General features: G+C 49.2%; 1 long non-coding RNA gene across 1 annotated transcript; it reads right to left on the bottom strand.

The window, feature by feature from the left end:
- Window positions 1–638: 638 nt before the first annotated feature.
- LOC142282652 (uncharacterized) lies at window positions 639–1,087 on the bottom strand. The gene is made up of 3 exons (XR_012744517.1): window positions 985–1,087; window positions 805–906; window positions 639–719 (listed from the first exon to the last, which is right to left on the bottom strand). It is a non-coding gene; the product is annotated as an uncharacterized LOC142282652 (long non-coding RNA).
- Between the last annotated feature and the right edge of the window lie 9,975 nt (window positions 1,088–11,062).

An 11,062-nucleotide genomic window follows, 5' to 3' on the forward strand; every position in this document is an offset into this window, starting at 1 on the left:
GCAAGTCACAATTTTCTGAATATATATATATATATATATATATATATATATATATATATATATATATAAAAATAATATTTAGAAAAACTAAGGCTTTCCTTCACACGTCACAAGTACTGGTATTTTGTTTTGATATCAAATAAAATCCCGCTGACATTCATTTAAGTTTGTGAGTGTAAGTGAAAGAATGTGGAAAAGGTCACGGGGTGTGAATACGTTTTCAAGGCTCTGTTGCAGGGTAAGTTACAAGACCATCCGATTGCTTGATCTGCTCCGTGCCACGTATTTTTCCACGTCTACAGATGACTTGTCAGTAAGCTAGTTCTTGTTGGGAAGGCTTTGGTCTCTTCTCGTGACCTTTTTAAACATCTGCGTCATTATAGACGGCAGATTGCAGGGAGTGACCAGATGGCGTCTATCACACTTATCGCTCCTCTCCCGAGCCATCGTCCCATGGGATTTCAGCTCCGTCCTCCTTTCATCTGGGGGAGAAGCTGTCCCAGTGTAAATCCACAGGTGCTGTGCTGCGGTCATCAGCTCCACGGACACAGGATAGCGGCCCCTATGGCTCATTGTAAGATAGAACCAAACCCTTTCTCTGCTCCTGTTTACGTAGAGTGTCAGCTCTTCAACCCAGGGTTAACTCACCACAAACTGTCAGACACCAATGGAACGATCAAGAGACTGACGAGAAGTCCGGCCAGATTTACCAGCGTCTCCTGTGAGAGATGAGACAGGCACGGTAATGTTCAGCCACGATGGCAGGGATTGGGGGGGGGGGTGTCACGAGGGTCCGAGGCTCACCTGGCTCCCATCCTTTGCACATACATCAGCCATGTTGTCTCTCCTGGCCTGGTGCACCGTCAGTGCCGCACGGGTCGCCCCTCCTGCCACTCCCACAATGCACTGCAGGGAACATAGGTAAGTGCATCCAAAAAGAAAAACGGACAGGGCGGTGCACACGGTACCTAGATAGGGGCATACCTTAAATACTCCGGCCGTGCACACAGTAAGAGTAAAGCATGATGGGAAGACGGGAGCCAAGATTTCCATAAATATCGCCAAGTCATTTAACACATCGGCAAAAAGTCTAAAACACACAAAAAAAGTCACCTGAAAAATCCTGCAAATTTAAAAGGAGACATTCATCCACAATACACAATACAGCTGCAGTCATGGCCGAAAGTGTTGGCACCCTTGAAATTGTTCCAGAAGATGCAGCAGTTCTTGCAGGAAATTCCACATCTTGTTATATGTTTATTTCCTTTATGTGTATTAGAACAACATGAAAAATAATCAGGAAAAAATAAAAAGGCAAAAAAGGGTCACAGGGATGAAAGAAGGGAGGAAGGCCGATAGCCGATAGGAGGTGCCCCGACCCTAACCTGTATCCAACCCTTGGGGTTCCCCAACGTCCCTATACAAGTCCTTCCCCTCGTCGCCGTCACGTGCCTAGTCCCTGTTCCTACATTCAACCTGTATAGTGCCCAGGCCGGTGAGTGCACCAGATGTCACCACTACTGTAATAAGACACTAGGGAGGGGATATGCACCAACTGCTGCAGCCAAAAACCAGGGCTGTAGGCGGCAACGTAACTGCTGCAGCCAAGAACCAGGACTGCAGGCGGCAACCTAACTGCTGCAGCCAAGGACCAGGACTGCAGGCGGCAACCTAACTGCTGCAGCCAAGAACCAGGACTGCAGGCGGCAACCTAACTGCTGCAGCCAAGAACCAGGACTGCAGGCGGCAACCTAACTGCTGCAGCCAAGAACCAGGACTGCAGGCGGCAACCTAACTGCTGCAGCCAAGAACCAGGACTGCAGGCGGCAACCTAACTGCTGCAGCCAAGAACCAGGACTGCAGGCGGCAACCTAACTGCTGCAGCCAAGAACCAGGACTGCAGGCGGCAACCTAACTGCTGCAGCCAAGAACCAGGGCTGCAGGCGGCAACCTAACTGCTGCAGCCAAGAACCAGGGCTGCAGGCGGCAACCTAACTGCTGCAGCCAAGAACCAGGACTGCAGGCGGCAACCTAACTGCTGCAGCCAAGAACCAGGACTGCAGGCGGCAACCTAACTGCTGCAGCCAAGAACCAGGACTGCAGGCGGCAACCTAACTGCTGCAGCCAAGAACCAGGACTGCAGGCGGCAACCTAACTGCTGCAACCAAGAACCAGGACTGCAGGCGGCAACCTAACTGCTGCAGCCAAGAACCAGGACTGCAGGCGACAATGTAACTGCTGCAGCTAAGAACCAGAGCTGCAGGCGGCAACCTAACTGCTGAAGCCAAGAACCAGGACTGCAGGCGGCAACCTAACTGCTGCAGCCAAGAACCAGGACTGCAGGCGGCAACCTAACTGCTGCAGCCAAGAACCAGGACTGCAGGCGGCAATGTAACTGCTGCAGCTAAGAACCAGGGCTGCAGGCGGCAACCTAACTGCTGAAGCCAAGAACCAGGACTGCAGGCGGCAACCTAACTGCTGCAGCCAAGAACCAGGACTGCAGGCGGCAACGTAACTGCTGCAGCCAAGAACCAGGACTGCAGGCGGCAACCTAAATGCTGCAGCCAAGAACCAAGACTGCAGGCGGCAACCTAACTGCTGCAGCCAAGAACCAGGACTGCAGGCGGCAACGTAACTGCTGCATCTAAGAACCAGGGCTGCAGGCGGCAACCTAACTGCTGCAGCCAAGAACCAGGACTGCAGGCGGCAACCTAACTGCTGCAGCCAAGAACCAGGACTGCAGGCGGCAACCTAACTGCTGCAGCCAAGAACCAGGACTGCAGGCGGCAACCTAACTGCTGCAGCCAAGAACCAGGACTGCAGGCAGCAACCTAACTGCTGCAGCCAAGAACCAGGGCTGCAGGCGGCAACCTAACTGCTGCAGCCAAGAACCAGGACTGCAGGCGGCAACGTTACTGCTGCAGCTAAGAACCAGGGCTGCAGGCGGCAACCTAACTGCTGCAGCCAAGAACCAGGACTGCAGGCGGCAACGTAACTGCTGCAGCCAAGAACCAGGACTGCAGACGGCAACCTAACTGCTGCAGCCAAGAACCAGGACTGCAGGCGGCAACCTAACTGCTGCAGCCAAGAACCAGGACTGCAGGCGGCAACCTAACTGCTGCAGCCAAGAACCAGGACTGCAGGCGGCAACCTAACTGCTGCAGCCAAGAACCAGGACTGCAGGCGGCAACCTAACTGCTGCAGCCAAGAACCCGGACTGCAGGCGGCAACCTAACTGCTGCAGCCAAGAACCAGGACTGCAGGCGGCAACCTAACTGCTGCAGCCAAGAACCAGGACTGCAGGCGGCAACCTAACTGCTGCAGCCAAGAACCAGGACTGCAGGCGGCAACCTAACTGCTGCAGCCAAGAACCAGGACTGCAGGCGGCAACCTAACTGCTGCAGCCAAGAACCAGGACTGCAGGCGGAAATGTAACTGCTGCAGCCAAGAACCAGGACTGCAGGCGGCACGGCTTCAACAGCTTACAATGCTTTCTATAACCAGCATCAGGTGAAGGAACATGTGACTATTTAAAAAGGAAGGGGAATGAACTAACAAGGAACTACCAAGCAAGGAAATAGTCCTTAACCCTTGCTGCACTAAAAGAAAGCAAAAATGTTTCATATCCAAAGTCTGACAAGGCAATGTGAGACTTAGGCGGGCTTTGCACACTACGACATGGCAGGTGCGATATCGGTGGGGTCAAATCGAAAGTGACGCACATCCGGCATCGCAGTCGATATCGTAGTGTGTAAATCCTTTTTGATACAATTAACGAGCGCAAAAGCGTCATTATCGTATCATCGGTGTGGCGTCGGTAATTTCTATTATTTGGCAGCAGCGACAGGTACGATGTTGTTCCTCGTTCCTGCGGCAGCACACATCGCTGTGTATAAAACCGCAGGAGCGAGGAACATCTACCTGCGTCACCCTGTCTCACGCCGGCTCTGCGGAAGGAGGTGGGTGGGATGTTTACATCCTGCTCATCTCCGCCCCTCCGCTTCTATTGGCCGCCTGCCGTGTGACGTTGTTGTGACACTGCACAACCCGCCCTCTTAGGAAGGAGGCGGGTCGCCGGCCAGAGCGACATCGCACGACAGGTGAGTGCATGTGAAGCTGGCGTAGCGATAATGTTTGCTACGGCAGCAATCACAAGATATCGCACCTGCGACGGGGGCAGGGACAATCGCTGCAGCGTCGGTAACACATTGTTACCGATGTTGCAGCGTGCAAAGCCTGCCTTAGGTCACAATCCTGTCACATGTCTCCCAAAGACCGGAGACGCTCGGGACAATAGGACAAAACTCCAAAAATGGGCCGGTCAGAATTGTTGGCACCCACAACCTTTGGAATAAATCCCTTCCATCAGTCGCCTCCTATACCCATCCACAAGCTTCTTCCTCCTCTCACCTGGAGTCTCAGGCTCTTCTTTATAAAAGCCTCCAGGTCTCTCATATCTGAAGGCAACGTCTCCTATTTTCAGATCTCTCCACAGGTGTGAATGGGGTTTAGATCCGGACTCATCTCGGCCTCTTCAGATCTCTCCAGGGCTTTGTTTCCATCCATTTCTGGGGCTTATTGATGTGTTTGGGGTCAATGTCCTGCTAGAGACCCCTGACCTAGGACTATACCCGGCTTTCTGACACTGGGCTCTACATTACTACCCAGAATCCTCAGATAATCTTCAGATTTCATGATGTCTTGTACACAGTCTCTGTACCCAGTGCCAGAGGCAGCAAAACAAAAAAAACCCCAAACATCTCTGCCCTTCCTCATATGTGCCTGTAGGTGCTGTGATCTTTACTTTTTATAGGGCTCATTCCCTTTTCAGTAAACAGTAGAATGATGCGCTTTACCATAAACCTGCATCTTGTCTCCTCTGTCCACAAGACGCTTTCCCAGAAGGATTTTGGTTACTCACGTTCATTTTGGCTTTTTTCTGTCAGCAGTGGGGTCCTCTGGGGTCTCCTCCATAGCGTTACATGTCACTCAGATATGGAAGGATAGTTGACAGATCTTGATTGGGGGTTATCAATAATATGGAAGAACGGCACTCCCGGAAATGATAAAAAAGTTTCTTTGGTGCCCGGATGGCGTCCAAACCCATAAATTAACAACTGTAATCAGCTCTACCCTCACCTATTGTATCCTCCCCTATCCCTTGTAGACTGAGCCCTCGCGGGCAGGGACCTCTATCCTCCTGTACCTGTCTGTATCTTGTATTGTTTATGATTATTGTTCTTGTCCTTATTATGTATACCCCTTTCACATGTAAAGCGCCATGGAATTGATGGCGCTATAATAATAAATAATAATCCGGCACACAAAATTGGCGTCAAAATTTGAAAAATATTTATTTAACAAGCAAAATACTGTGTGAAGTAAATGACGTTTCGGTCATTAGACCTTCCTCAGATTCACACTGTAATACAGATAACAAGAAATAAAGAACAATATCACAAATGGTACAAACATGATAATCAGTATTATTGTGTGATATGCACTACATAAAAAGGGACATTTATATGCATCTTTCACTCAGAAGCAGTATATATATATATATATATATATAAATAAATTCAAGGCAATCTTGCCTGAAGTCATACAAAAGCAAAGAAAACAGAAGATATCTCATCACATTATACAAAGAACAGTAAGAAAAACGGCAGCGCACATGAGGGGTCTTTATAAGGGATCACAGCAGCATCTGCGGTTAAAGAAAATACAAAGTACCCGAGTCTATATCTGCACCCTGCTTATAAAGCCACAGGAGGTACAAGAGGGATAACACCGGGCTCATGAGGCTTATTACATTGCAAAACATAGAAAGCACTAAAAGATGGGGTCATAACAACCCCCCAGTGCGTGTGTTGTGTATCACCTGGAAAATGCGCTATTTGGAAGCTGACTGTGCGGTGTGGGTGTGTGTGTGTGTGTGTGTGTGTGTGTGTCTCTCTTGTGGCTGCTGGCTGTTATGTTATAGCTCGCTCATTTGTTAGTAGGAAAGTGCAAACCTGTCCGATGAGGCTAGAAGTGTCACCTCCGGATATCCCGGTCAGCTATAATGTGTTCATGGGAGTGTGAAACTAATGTTATTAGTGCCGAGCACGTCACCTCCGGAACTCCCCACCGGAAGTGACGCGTCCGGCTGCAATGGACACAACACATATGGTTGTCACCAATTGCGCATGCGTCACCCTCGGAGTTGCTTACCGGAAGTGATGTATTTGGTTGGCTAAAAAGGATATGTGATTGGCATTAGTGTACCAGCGTTACCTTACTAAATACTTATATGAGAGAATTGAATATAGGATTCCTGAAGAACGGACTGTGGGTTATAAATAGATAGGATTAGTTAATGATAATTGATACTACTACATACAGTGCCTACAAGTAGTATTCACCCCCCTGCAGATTTAGCAGGTTTACACATTCGGAAGTAACTTGGCATTGTGACATTTGGACTGTAGATCAGCCTGGAAGTGTGAAATGCAGCAAAAAAGAATGTTATTTCTTTTTTTTTTTTTAAATGGTGAAAAGTTTATTCAGAGGGTCATTTATTATTCAACCCCTCAATCCACCAGAATTCTGTTTGGTTCCCCTAAAGTATTAAGAAGTATTTCAGGCACAAAGAACAATGAGCTTCACATGTTTGGATTAATTATCTCTTTTTCCAGCCTTTTCTGACTAATTAAGACCCTCCCCAAACTTGTGAACAGCACTCATACTTGGTCAACATGGGAAAGACAAAGGAGCATTCCAAGGCCATCAGAGACAAGATCGTGGAGGGTCACAAGGCTGGCAAGGGGTACAAAACCCTTTCCAAGGAGTTGGGCTTACCTGTCCCCACTGTTGGGAGCATCATCCGGAAGTGGAAGGCTTATGGAACTACTGTTAGCCTTCCACGGCCTGGACAGCCTTTGAAAGTTTCCACCCGTGCAGAGGCCAGGCTTGTCCGAAGAGTCAAGGCTAACCCAAGGACAACAAGGAAGGAGCTCCGGGAAGATCTCATGGCAGTGGGGACATTGGTTTCAGTCAATACCATAAGTAACGTACTCCACCGCAATGGTCTCCGTTCCAGACGAGCCCGTAAGGTACCTTTACTTTCAAAAAGCGTCACGTAAAGGCTCGTCTACAGTTTGCTCATGATCACTTGGAGGACTCAGACAGACTGGTTCAAGGTTCTCTGGTCTGATGAGACCAAGATCGAGATCTTTGGTGCCAACCACACACGTGACGTTTGGAGACTGGATGGCACTGCATACGACCCCAAGAATACCATCCCTACAGTCAAGCATGGTGGTGGCAGCATCATGCTGTGGGGCTGTTTCTCAGCCAAGGGGCCTGGCCATCTGGTCCGCATCCATGGGAAGATGGATAGCACGGCCTACCTGGAGATTTTGGCCAAGAACCTCCGCTCCTCCATCAAGGATCTTAAGATGGGTCGTCATTTCATCTCCCAACAAGACAACGACCCAAAGCACACAGCCAAGAAAACCAAGGCCTGGTTCAAGAGGGAAAAAATCAAGGTGTTGCAGTGGCCTAGTCAGTCTCCTGACCTTAACCCAATTGAAAACTTGTGGAAGGAGCTCAAGATTAAAGTCCACATGAGACACCCAAAGAACCTAGATAACTTGGAGAAGATCTGCATGGAGGAGTGGGCCAAGATAACTCCAAAGACTTGTGCCGGCCTGATCAGGTCTTATAAAGACGATTATTAGCTGTAATTGCAAACAAGGGTTATTCCACAAAATATTAAACCTAGGGGTTGAATCATAATAGACCCACACTTTTATGTTGAAAATTTATTAAAATTTAACTCAGCAACAGAACTTGTTGGTTTGTAAGATTTATGCATCTGTTAATAAATCCTGCTCTTGTTTGAAGTTTGCAGGATCTAACTTATTTGCATCTTAGGCTAAGTTCACATTTCCACTAAAATGTATCAGTCACAATCCGCTGCTCTTGTAAACAACGGAATCCGTTTAGCGGATTCCGTTGCTCCCATAGACTTGTATGAGCAGCGGATTGTGACTGATGATGCTGCGTTGCACCCTCCGCCCGACTGATCAGTCGTGGAACGACTGACCGCTGGGCGGGAGGAACGCAGCATGTAACGTTTTTTGAGCAGCGAGATCCGTCGGATTTCGCTGCACATGTTCTCTGGCTCCCTGCACACGTCACCAGCTGTGGTTGGTTACCCGATATTTACCCTGGTTACGGTGCAAGGAGCCAGCGCTAAGCGGTGTAGGCCCGTAACCAAGGTAAATATCGGGTAACCAAGGTAAACATCGGGTGCTTTGCTACCCGATATTTAGTCTGGTTACGTGTGCAGGGAGGCCGACACTTCCCCGCTCGGCCCCGCCCCCTCCCGCACATGTGTGTGTACACACACACACCCCTACACACACCTGTCCCCAGCCATGCACTGCCACTGACACCCTCGTCTGGCCCCGCCCCCCGCTCGGCTCCGCCCCCTCTCGCACTCCGCATGTGCACACACATACATGGGCACACACACACACACTCACCTGTCCCCAGCCATGCAGACCGCAGCACTGCCACTGACATCCTCAGCGCCTCGCCCCGCCCCCCGCTCGGCTCCGCCCCCTCCCGCATTCAGCATGTGTATACACACACACACACACACACCTGTCCTGCAGTCCCTGCGGCACTGACGTCCTCCGTGCCACGGCCCCGCTCGGCTCCCCCCCCGAACTCCGCCCCCCGCACACAACGGAATCCGAATTCTGTTCTTTGTCATCCGTTGTACAGCGTTGAACAGCGCATCAGTCACATGCGTCAAGCGACGCATGTGACTGATACAAAACAACGGAAATGTGAACTTAGCCTTATCAAACCTGCTAAATCTGCAGGGGGTTGAATACTACTTGTAGGCACTGTATGTGTCCCCCTATTCAACACTTATAAAGAAATAGACTGTAGATTCCTAAAAAACAGAAAAAGTATTGGAAAAAGGGAGAAAAAGGAGGGAGATAAAGAGGAGGAGAGAGCAGGGAGACGTCCCTTTTTTGTAGTGAATATCACACAATAATACTGATTAGCATGTCTGTACCATTTTGTGATATTGTTCTTTATTTCTTTTCTGTATTACACTGTGACTCTGAGGAAGGTCTAATGACCGAAATGTCAATTTCTTCCCACAGCATTTTGTGTTGTGAACACATTTGGACTGGGCTCCGGTTTGGGGCTCCCTCTTGTGGCCAGTGCTGGTAGTAGAGTTGGTCTGCTTAACAGAAGCCAGACAGCTGATGATGATTGGAAATCAGGCTGCTCAGACTGGGCCTATATAACTGAGTAGTGTTCTCTCAGTCTGGGCCGGTGATCTAGGTTGTCTCCTGTGGTGCTGTGGACATTCTGGAGCCTGCCCTATCTTCTTTTTCCACCTGAACTCCTTACAGATAAGTTTTGTCTTTGTACCATTTGCTGGTTTATTTCCACTTTCTTGTCGTTTTTATTTCTGTAGTATTAAGGCTTGGCTCGTGGTTTTGCTTGTGTGGAGTTCTGGGTGGAGTTGGATCACTCCCTGCTGGGAATGTCTGTGTACCTTGCTCCATATTCTGCAATGTATTTTTGTTTTGTCATGCTTGGTATTAATGTCAGTCCTTCCTCTATATTAGTGTTTTGCTTGGATTTCAGTTACAGAGTACTGATATAGTGGGGGAAAGGCCGTGTGGTCTCATCTTTTTTCCTATCAGGTGTGTTGTGTTTTTTTTTAGGGTTTTTACTGCTGAAGACAGTACTCTTTTCTGTCTTTTCCTCTATAGTTTGGACCTCATCTTTGCTGAATCTGTTTTCTACCTGTGTTCCGTGTTTCATCTGGTCTCCCCGGCTTTAAAATGTTTGGGGGCTATCTATGTCTTTGGGGAACTGCTCTGAGGCAGATTAGTTTTCCTTGTTTTTCTCTCTTTAGGAATAATTAGTTCTCCGGCTGTGTCGAGACGACTAGGTCATCCTAGGCACGTCCCACAGCTCCTTTTAGTTGTGCTGTCAGTTACAGGTCTGCATTGAGCCGAGTTTCCAACCACTCTGGTGATTCTCTGGGTTCCCTAGTTTTTGCCCCGATTGATGCTCCTCAGTCACTGAATCATAACAATTTTGCTTGTTAAATAAATATTTTTCAAATTTTGACACCAATTTTGTGTGCCGGATTACAGTTCTTAATTTATGGGACATATCCACCATCTGGACCATCCTGCGTTACAACCTTTCATCAATTTTTCTCTGCCAGCCACATCCAGGGAGATTAGCTACAGCGCCATGGGTTGTAAACATCTCCATTATACTGCTCAATGTGGACAAAGGAACATCAAGATCTCTGGAGATAGACGTGGAACCTTGAGATTGTTGGCATTTTTCAACAATTTTGGTTCTCCAGTCCTCAATTCTCTTCTCCTCTTTCTGTTCTTCAGGCTTAAGGGGGCTTTACACGGTACGACCGATTGCACAATTTCACGATCGATCGTACCCGCCTCCGTCCTTTTTGCGTCACGGGCAAATCGCTGCCCGTGTCGCATAAAGTCGGTAACCCCCGTCACATGTACTTACCTCTCGTGCGACCTCGCTGTGGGCGGCGAACGTCCACTTCCTGGAGTGGGAGGGACGTTCGGCGTCACAGTGACGTCACACGGCCGCCGGCCAATGGAAGCGGAGGGGCGGAGAGGAGCGGGACGTAAACATCCCGCCCACCTCCTTCCTTCACATAGCCGGCGGCGGCCGCGTGACGCAGGTGAGCTGCTGTTCATCGTTCCCGGGGCGTCACACGGAGCGACGTGTGCTACCCCGGAAACGATAAACAACTAAATTAAACGATATTATGGAACCTAGCGAGCAGTACACGACTCACGATTTGTGAGCGATGCTGCGTCGCTAGGAGGCGTCACACAGGCCGGCATCACCAGCGATGCCGGATGTGCGTCACAAAAACCGTGACCCCGACGATCTATCGCACGATAGATTGTCTGGTGTAAAGCAGCCTTTAGTGCGGCACACTCAGACACAAAGCAAAGATTGAGGCAGCGTCTCCCCTTTTTATCTGGTT

Source organism: Anomaloglossus baeobatrachus, unplaced genomic scaffold, assembly GCF_048569485.1.
Source record: "Anomaloglossus baeobatrachus isolate aAnoBae1 unplaced genomic scaffold, aAnoBae1.hap1 Scaffold_5161, whole genome shotgun sequence".
In the NCBI taxonomy this organism is placed as follows: domain Eukaryota; kingdom Metazoa; phylum Chordata; class Amphibia; order Anura; family Aromobatidae; genus Anomaloglossus; species Anomaloglossus baeobatrachus.